A 9,377-nucleotide genomic window follows, 5' to 3' on the forward strand; every position below is an offset into this window, starting at 1 on the left:
TAATCTGAGATTAGAGGATGGGCAGCTTTCAAATGTGCACCACAGGTGCACCATTACTCAGACTCCTCCTATCTCCACAGCTCACATCAGCAGAAGACGTCTGGCCAGTAGATGCTGGCTCAGAGGGTGATCTTCTGAATGCCCTTTCCATCACCCACCAAAGCAGCTGAGGGGCTCCTGTTACAGAGCAGGTGAGTGGGGTGGGCAGCCTGGGAGCCCTCCAGGTAGAAAAGGTAGTGGAAACTTTATGTGGCAGGAATCATAGAGGAGGAAGGAAGGAGAAGGAAAGGAAAGGAAGGAAGGAGCATGATATTAGCCCCTGCAGGCAGTTGGCTCCTACAGAGAGAGTGAAGTTATGCATCAGAACCTAAAATAAGCTGTCCTTTCTGAGACCAAAAATCCATGTAGCCCAACTTTCTGTCTTTGACAGCAATGGGCTATGGATGCTAGGAGGGAAAGGCATCTGTCCTAAAGCAATGCAGAGTAACACTTCTCTAAAACTTTCCCAACTCTTAGCAGTTTGTACATATGGAATCCCTGAGCAGGATGTGATGTCTGAGTATTTAGCAATTCATGGTGGATTTTTTCTTTAATGAATTGGTCCAAACACTTTTTAAATCCATGAATTGTTTTGTGAATGCATGGCATGTTGCTGTGATCATCTGCTGAGGCCAACTCAGAGACAAGCAAAGGTATTTATGCAATTCAGTTCATTTTGTTATGATCTCTGACTGTTTGAATACTGCAAATATATATCTTCTTTGCACCCCATCCAAAATTTGTATGTCCTTTTCACATGAAGTCATACACCCGAGCAAGAAAAACACCTGCAAAGAGCATCTCCCAGATGCCAGAGAAAACTATGATATAGTCTACAGTACATATTTATACTTCAACAGGATATTTTTCTAGTAGTATTCTCCTAGCTCGATTTCTTCCAAACACTAAGTCTCCTTTCACTTCAGATTCCTCTGCAGCCTCCTATGTAGTGTTAGCAGAAAGATATCCTCAGTGGTCAGCCTAAATATTTCCTTAATTGCTTTCAGTGCATCCATCTGAGATGCAAAGGGAAGGGTACAAGTCCCTGCTCCCCTGAAGAACAAATCAGTCAAACAAAGCAGAACAGCTACTGCAGGAGACAATGATGGAGGCATGCCACCAAATAACCGGCATCAGGGTGCTCATGTCCCATATGGGAGACTAGCAACTGGAGGGTCTACAAGCACTTGCATCCCCTATCTTGAGGAGATTCCCTACTCACCATGCTAAAGGCTACCAGGGACATATTTTTATCTCCATGTGACTTGTCCGGAAGTACATGGGAAGGTCTGAATTTAGCCCCAAGGCGAAGGAAACATTGTTCCCAAAGGAGAAGGTGACATTGTTTTAAATCTCAATAAGACTCGACTCCGAGAAAATTTATCCCATATCCTCTCCAGCTAGAGGTGCAGTGCCCACTTCACTCAGTCACTGCTTTACCAAGTCAAGCAGCATGTGTATGTTGCTTTCCTTCCAAACCAGTCCTTCCAGGTCCCTCAAACTGCCCACTGCTCCCTGAGAATTCCCTTCAGTTTGCCAGTATCCTCCTGGAGCAGGATGCCTCACAGGGTCTCAGAGCTGAGCTGTCTCATGACCCTGCACTGCTGTCTTCCTTACATGTTTGCTAAGATTGGACTTTGCTCCTTAGTGCCCCAATGTATATTTGTTGTCCACGGTCCTTTCTGTGTTGAAACTCCTTACACTCACAAGTATAGTTCTGAATTCAAGGGAACTAATGCATATAGAAATGGCAGAAAGAGTGGAATTCTTTGTGTAGGCATATTTTTTGATATATGCAAATTGGTTTGTATGTTCATGGAGAACTCTGCTGTTAAATTTAATTTTATTTCCTCAAACTCTTTGACAAGAAGTTTCTTCCTTTAATACAGAAATATTTTCAACAAATTCTAATGCTGTTACTGGAATGGTGCTTATTTGCTCAGGAGGTACACATAGCTCCTTAGTCCAGGAGGTCACAGATCTGAGATCCTCTTCAGTGGGGCAGCAGCTCTGTTGGAGCACAAGGATTGTATCTATTTTAAGCTTTCTCTCAGAGATGATTCTTTATGGCCATTTTGGAACAGTGCTTTCCCCATCATTGGTTATCTTTGCATCAGCACTTGTCAGCTGACAGGCAACCCAGCTCCACAAATAGTGTTTCCATGAAAAAGGACTATCGTTCTCCAGTTATGGCAGTAAATAACCAAGAGAAAGGAATCTTTGGTTTTCTCTCCCTTTGTTATGTTATTTGGATTCTGATAGTTTATCACAGTTTAAGGGATCCCCCAGTGAATGGTACTGTTAGTTAAGCAGAAAAAAAAGCTTAAGACTGTGAATTTTTTCTGTGTGTTCTATATGTATATGATGTATCTTATTTAGACTAGCACATTCAAATATGTAGTTCATATTGCACCATGACAGAGATATATTTTTACAAAATAAGAATTCTAAAAAAACAAAACAAAAAAACCCCCTCATAATACTCCCATAAAAACAAGAAGAATTCACATTTTAAAGAGTATTTAGTCTTTCTTAAATTAAAAGCAGGTGATTTTTTTTAACAATTTCCAAAAATGTTTTTTTTTTTTTATATACCTCAGAATCTATTTCCCAAAATAACCTTGTTGGTTGATAAGCAAATAAACAGAACCCTGAAACAGGAACTTTTTTCCAACTGGAAAAAGAAGCTTTTCGTAGATTCAAACCATTTTTCAGATATTATCACTTCTACACAGTTGTACTGGGTATTATCAGGCAAAGTGGGACATATATGCCTTTTCCAGACAGGATTAATAACTGACTATGAAATATGAACATAAAAATAGATATGATCATCATCACGGTTTCAGTTGCAAGAAAGATGATGAAGTACTTGTTATTTTTCTATAAAAGTGCATATCATACCATCCATATCTAGACAGTCCTTGACAGATGCTTGTCTAAAGCAGATCCTTAAAAGTATTCAGTAAAGGAGATCATGCAAGGTTATAAGTACTCCATGTCAGCGTACACAGTCTAATTCAAATATTTCCCAATCTTTAATTTGTAGTAAAGTTGTTGCAAAGTAAAGAGGTACATTGTTGGCCATAGAACCACCTACCTCTCTTAATGAGAGTTGTTTCCATAGGAGAAAATTATCATGAAAATCTCACCCCATCTTTGTTGACTAAATAAATGAAGTTCTATCCATAGCTCTTCCTAAACCATATTCTCCATACTTATAATTCTGGCTCCTATCTTCCCTACTCCATAAAAAGATTTTCTCTCTCTACTGTGCTACAATATACTGCATTCAAAGTACTTTATACTATGCTAGGATAGTCAGTTACTGAAGTAAGCAAACATTCATATCCTGTACCGTAAGAAAAAATTATATTGATATTCACAATAATTAGATATACCTTTGTTGTAACCGTTTTACATTCTTGATTGTGAATAAGCTTGTACCCACATTTCCTGTTCTCCTCACCTCAACTACCATTCCCTAATTCTTTTGTCTGTCTTTTCTCTGTCTTATTTCATCTTCCCAGAAGTGATTTGTTGCTCTTCATTAAAATTTCCTCCTCAAAATTTGAGAGCATTTCTCCAATTTTCCAAAGCTCCTCTTAATTCTGATCCCTTCAGTCCTGCCAAAGGGCGTGGATAGTCCTCTCCCACAAGCTCCCAGGATTGAGGCCCTTCACAAAGTCTGCAGTGTAATGGTCACCCCAGCTAATTGCAGCAGGTGATCACAATAGCCATTATGTGGTGAAAACAGCACCTGGTGTGGCAGTGATCTTGTGTGGGTCCTTAGTGTAGCACTGAACACCACTGCTTTAGGTTTTATGAGCCAACAGAACAGGATGCCCAAGTGCTCTTTAATGGCATTTGTGGATTTTATCCCAGAGCCTCCTGCCCCCGGAGGCAAAGGTCCCTCACAGGCTCGTGTTAGGGCAGCTTGTTTCCATCTCAGTAGCTGTATCGTGAAGGAAATGTAGCATGCTGGGCCAGGGGCACACAGACTCCTCCTTGGAGAGGGGGTCTGCAGAGCCAAGGGCAAGATGCACAGCCCACCTAAACGAGGAGAGCATCTGCTCTTCCTGGCCTTCTAAAGCCCTCACCTTCTGCAGTCATGGCCAGCTTACTACGCAACAGCCGTGGAGAAGGTCTTGAAGCAAATCTATGCACCATCCCACACTTCGATCCATATAGCAGGGGCACTCCAGGGGTGCCTCTAATTCAGCTTGTGGGACCACACCCTTGCCCCATGAAACCTGTTCAGTGTAGGTGCCAGGTCCTCACACCTGCTGCTCTGCCCCACAGATTTTCTGCTGTTGCACCACACTGCTTGCTAAGGAAGAGACAGCCTTTGTTTTGAGTAGCTCTTAGTGCCTGACGCTGCCTCTCACAGCAGCTCTGTCCCCCAAAGAGCTGGTCCTGTTCACAGGTCCCAGAGGGCAAGTGGAAGCTGATGCACAATTGCTCTCCCCCTGAATTCTCTCTGCAAGATGAAGCCTCAGGACAGCAGAGGCAGCAGAAGAGGATGAGGGGCAGAATTTCTTCTTCCCACTGCATGCTTGCTCTGCTTTTGTGTGTGAACAGGAGGTCTAGATGAGCTTTGCTTGGGTTCACAGTGCTACGGGACCTGCAGTTTTCACATCCTGTTCCTTGGTGTGATTGTTGTGATGATCAGTGTGTTTTAATCAGGGAGCCAGCCTAAAGGCAGACTCTGGGAATCACTCCTCTGCACTTCACCCTGCAAAAGGCTTTCTCTGTAGCCCTTGCCAGCCTCAGAGTCTAAGAGCTTCTAATCTGCAGAGGCTAGATCTCATTATCTTCATCCTAGCATCACCCTAGGGGTGCTCCAGACCCCGGGGCCTCTCCCAGTACCTGCACTCCTAAGGTCCATCCAGAGCACAGCTGTCAAAAGAGGTGCTACAGTTGCTCTCCTTAGGCTGGTCTAGCAGGTGTGCGGTGGGAGATGGCAGGGCTGTGGATCCCTTGTCTTGGCCTTCAGAGAGTCACGTGCTTCCGAGCATCCACGAGGCTGTCCTTTCTCAGCAGAGAGCCCAGTGCAAATGAGGCCCTGTGCAGTGACCAGTGGCTGCTTCTGTTAGCTCAGGGTCTTTTCTCCCAGCATCAAATGACCGTGTCACTCCCAGACTTCCTTTGGCTCACTTCACTTGTCTCTGTTGTGTTCCAGCAAACACACGAAGTTGGTTGAACCGTTTGCTTGGCCCTGGTGATAACATGTGGGCCAGGAACTTTTACCAGGCCTAAATGCATCCAGTTTTAAGTGAGACCTAGTTGCTGGTCTGTAGCAGACAGGCCGCCCAGAAGAGGGTCCACCTGTGTGGCTCCATGCTGCCACCTGCTGGCAATTTGTGCCTTGAGTGATGGGGAGGGTCAGGTGCTGCCTGGCTGAGCTGCCTGTGACTGACAGGAGACCTCAGGAGCCCAGAGGGCTCTGCTGAGGAAGAGGCTGATGAGTGCCTGGGTCTTCAGAGCAACAGTCCGAGTGGCAAGGGGGTAGCCACAGCCACCCTCCCAACTGATGTCTCCGGGCTTTGGTTCTCCTCTGCCTGGTTGCCTGTGGTCCGTATTACCATGCAGTGATACCTGGGTTACCGAGCTGTAGGAAGGGCTAGCGGAGCCAGGCTGCAGGCCGAGCTGGATCTTGATTAAGCAGCATGTGGTAGCCACTGGCTTGGCCAGAGGTGGTCCTGTGGCTCTGATAGTTCCAGTGGCCCTGGAGGGATCTCCGGTGTACACCCCTATTTCCCTCCCTCAGTGAGTGCTGGGAAGACACAGCCTGAGCAAAGGGACATGGCTTTCTGCAGCACTGCTGGCCCTCCTGACAAGCTGGGCTGGAGGAAGCTTGGAGCAGCCCCCACAGTTCTGTCTTCTTTCTCACCCAGAGTGGGATGCATGGGGCAGCAGATGTAAAATGATACACTGCCAGGGCCCCAGGACCTTTCTTTAATTTCCAGGGTCCAAGAGAAGTGACGCTGCCACTCACCCCAAACTGATCCCCCGCTGACTGCTGGAAGTACCTGAGCAGCTGCTGTGTTCCTAATGACCGTGCCACGTCCCGGGGGGGCACTGTGCTGCGTTTGCAGAGTGTCATTCCACTGACTTCAGAGGGGTCACTCTTGATTTATGCTCTTTCAAGCGAGAGCACACTCAGGCCTGCTGCTGATTTTTAACATTTTGGCTGAGAAAGGAGCTGTGCCTGAGCAAATCCTTCTGAGATAAGAATAGCATCTGCCATCTTAGGGCACAACACAGTTGTCCTACCCTGACGTGGCAACACATTGCGGTGCGATATAGAAGGCAACCTACCCGCTGAGGAATGTCTTCGGGAGCTATTAGTGGAAGCGTATCAACTACAGCAACAGGCATGAGCCAGCTCAGGAGTCTTGCAAGAGGCGGCTATTTTTAACTCTTGACACTGAGGATGAAGGGAGACGAGTGATTGAGTGATCCTCCTGGCAGGGGCAACCTCCGGGCCTCTGCGGGCAGCCCCCACTGCCTTGTCTCCCCTTCTGGGGACAGACTCTTGACTTGGGAAGTCCCGATCGATCGGCTGTTGTGCCCCCGGGTGTCAGGAGGGGCTCGTTCCTCCCAAGCTTGGGCTAGAGGAGGCTGTTGGGTGATTTGCTGRGATCTCACAGGCCAGGATCTGGGGCCGGGAGGGAGCTGTGAATTTGCTGGGGACACAAGGCCAGGCCACAGTCCCACAAACACTGCCCAGCTGGGCTTATGGCAAGCCCTCCTGGAGGGCGTGCACCTGTCCCGGAGCTTAGGGTATGCTGCTGCCTATTTTATTTTCTGCCAGATCTATGGGAGCTCGAGCGATACCAGAGGTCATGTAACTTAGTACCAGTGAAACACACAAGAGGCTAGAAGACAAAACAGTTGACTTTGCTAGAGGGCTAGGCTGGCATCTCTGCGAGGTGTCAGGCTGCTTTCTTAAGGTCCTTGTGACGGAAACCTGAGGTCTTCTCCTAAAGAACCATCTCCCATTGCTCTCTTCCAGGCCGCAATGACAGAGCGTCTTGGGTTTCTACTTGCCCATCCTCGCCACTGACACTGGAAGCAGGCTGGACTTCCCTGCAAGTGCTGGTGCGTTGCTGGTGAGGCTGCACTTGGGAGGCAGGTAAGCTGAGACCCCTTTGGATAATCCCGTCTTAAGCATACAGCCTCGGAGCAGCTGGTCGGAACTTCCCAGCAGGGTGAGCGCCCCTTTGGAAGCAAAGCCCACGCCCTTGCAGTGGCTTCTACATGCTTAGACCAAGAGATTGCTGTCAGTCCTCATCAGTTCTCAGTGACCTCCAGGAGCTCCACTGGCAAGCTCTCCATAGAAAACATTGCAAGCAAATCAAGCTCAAAAGCTTTCAGAGACTACCCGCCTCAGGCTTGGACACAGTTGTGGTCTGCACAGCCTACATCCCTTCAGCCCACAACAGTGTCCCCACTCCCATCCTTGCCGCCCTGCTCAGCTCAGCGCTCGGTGGAGGAGCCGTCTCTGCCTTTGAATACCAGCACTTGTAGAGTAGGCAGAGGTGGAAAGCTGTAGACTGTCGCAAGCTTCCAACATCAACAAGTGCTCTGGCCTCTGCTCCTGAATGTGTTTCTTGCTTCTCTGTAGTGCCAGCTGCGCTTCGCTCCTCGGTTGCTGCTAACATGTTTCTGGTTCATGCTGCATCAGTCCTCACCGTGAGCCTCTTCATTCTGGAGTCAGAGTGGGTGTGATTGGCAGGGAACACGTCAGACAGGGGCAGTGCTGCAAGAGTGGATGCAGTTGTGCAAGTTCCTACTGTTTAAAGGGTCCCCAAATTAACTTAGTAGTCCTCAGGTACTGCTAACCTGTGTCTCGTTACACTCCACACTCAGCCCTGCAGTCTCTGTGATTTCTGAGAAAATCCTCCAAGGTTGTCTGGTCTTCCTGAAAATAAGGGGCAGAAGTTACCTGGAAGCGCAGAGCTGTTGGTGCTGTGAAAATATCAGCTTAGACACGTCTGTGTGCATGCCTTTGTTTTAACGTACCTTGATGCTGCCTGTGTGTCTTTCACTCAAACTAGGGACAAGGTGTAACGTGTCAGAATACTCCAGCCGAGACAGCTAATATGAGAATTTGCAGCTGTACAGCCCACTGTGCCTCTTCCGTTCTGAGTGGGGTCTGAAGGAAGGAAAAAGTATTTGCCAATTTCCCCCTTCCGTCTTCCCCTCCCCCCAACAAAACAGTAGTGTCAGCTTAGCCTGTACATGGGCCAAAAGGAAGGTACAGGTATCTTATAAAAATGGAGGAATATGTCCGTTAGATTTCTTCTTTCCTCGTGCCTGAGGCAAGGCCACAAGCAGCCTGTTGAGTGAGAGGGGACAAGGCTGACCTTTGAGGTGATGTGTTGAGGAGGTGTGCTGGTGCTACGCAGTGTATGGGCCACGGGCCACGGAGGGGAGTCCTTCCAGCATGTGGCCCCATGCAGAGAAAGTACGAGCAGGTGGTGGCAGCAGCTGAGGGAATCTAGGGTAGGAAAGACTGCACAATTTAGGGGCACGATGGAAGTGTCATAACGGTGCTGTGTCTGCTGAAAATGGGCTCTCCTACGGAACTGTCTGTCCTTCACAATGCAAAACACCACAGCAGGTGATAATTTGCTCCGAGACGGATGTTTAGCATTTGTGATTGCCAAGATCACAAACAAGAGAGCACGAGAAAAGCACAAAGAGTCTGTGAGGGCAAGAGCAGTGCAAGGAGCTGCTGGAGACAGAAGGGAGCACAGGTAGGACTGTCTCTGCAGGGACTGCCAGCTTGTAAGTTTGCAGTTCCTCCTTCCAGAGCTTGCATTAGTTTCTCCCTTCCCCCAGCCAGGAAAAGTATGCAGTCACCTGTGGTTTTACCTGACTGGGCACTGAAAACTTGCGCAGCAATGCTGGTAGCTGATGGTCAGAGTTAAAGTTAACCATTCAGCAATATCCAAAGCTTAATGAGGGAGCCAGGGAGGAAGAAAAGAAGCCACTGCTCAGGGTGTGTATGCAAAGCAGTCTATGGTCTTTATTCTCTAGGCATTGAGGCGGTTACAAAGACTAGCTACAGAAGAGAGTGACAGAGAGGTTCACATTTTGTGCACCACCCACGTCACTTTGCTGCCTCCTGACATCCTCACTCTTCCTCTTCGATCTTCCTATGAAACTCCCGGCTCTTGGCTCGGAGCTTGTTGACCTGCGACTCTGCAATGTCAGCCCGCTCCTCGGCTTCTTCCAGCTCGTGCTGGATCTTGCGGAATTTGGAGAGGTTGACATTGGACAGCTCCTCCTGTAGGGGGAGAGGGAGGTGGTGGTGGTGAAGAGCCCAG

At 47.9% G+C, this 9,377-nt stretch overlaps 1 long non-coding RNA gene across 1 annotated transcript; it reads right to left on the reverse strand.

The window, feature by feature from the left end:
• Positions 1 to 2,595: 2,595 nt before the first annotated feature.
• LOC112964470 lies at positions 2,596 to 8,190 on the reverse strand. Its single transcript, XR_003252974.1, has 3 exons — positions 8,068 to 8,190; positions 7,888 to 7,966; positions 2,596 to 7,804 (listed from the first exon to the last, which is right to left on the reverse strand). It is a non-coding gene; the product is annotated as an uncharacterized LOC112964470 (long non-coding RNA).
• Between the last annotated feature and the right edge of the window lie 1,187 nt (positions 8,191 to 9,377).

This window comes from Apteryx rowi, unplaced genomic scaffold (assembly GCF_003343035.1).
Source record: "Apteryx rowi isolate R43461 unplaced genomic scaffold, aptRow1 scaffold_1904, whole genome shotgun sequence".
Classification (NCBI taxonomy): domain Eukaryota; kingdom Metazoa; phylum Chordata; class Aves; order Apterygiformes; family Apterygidae; genus Apteryx; species Apteryx rowi.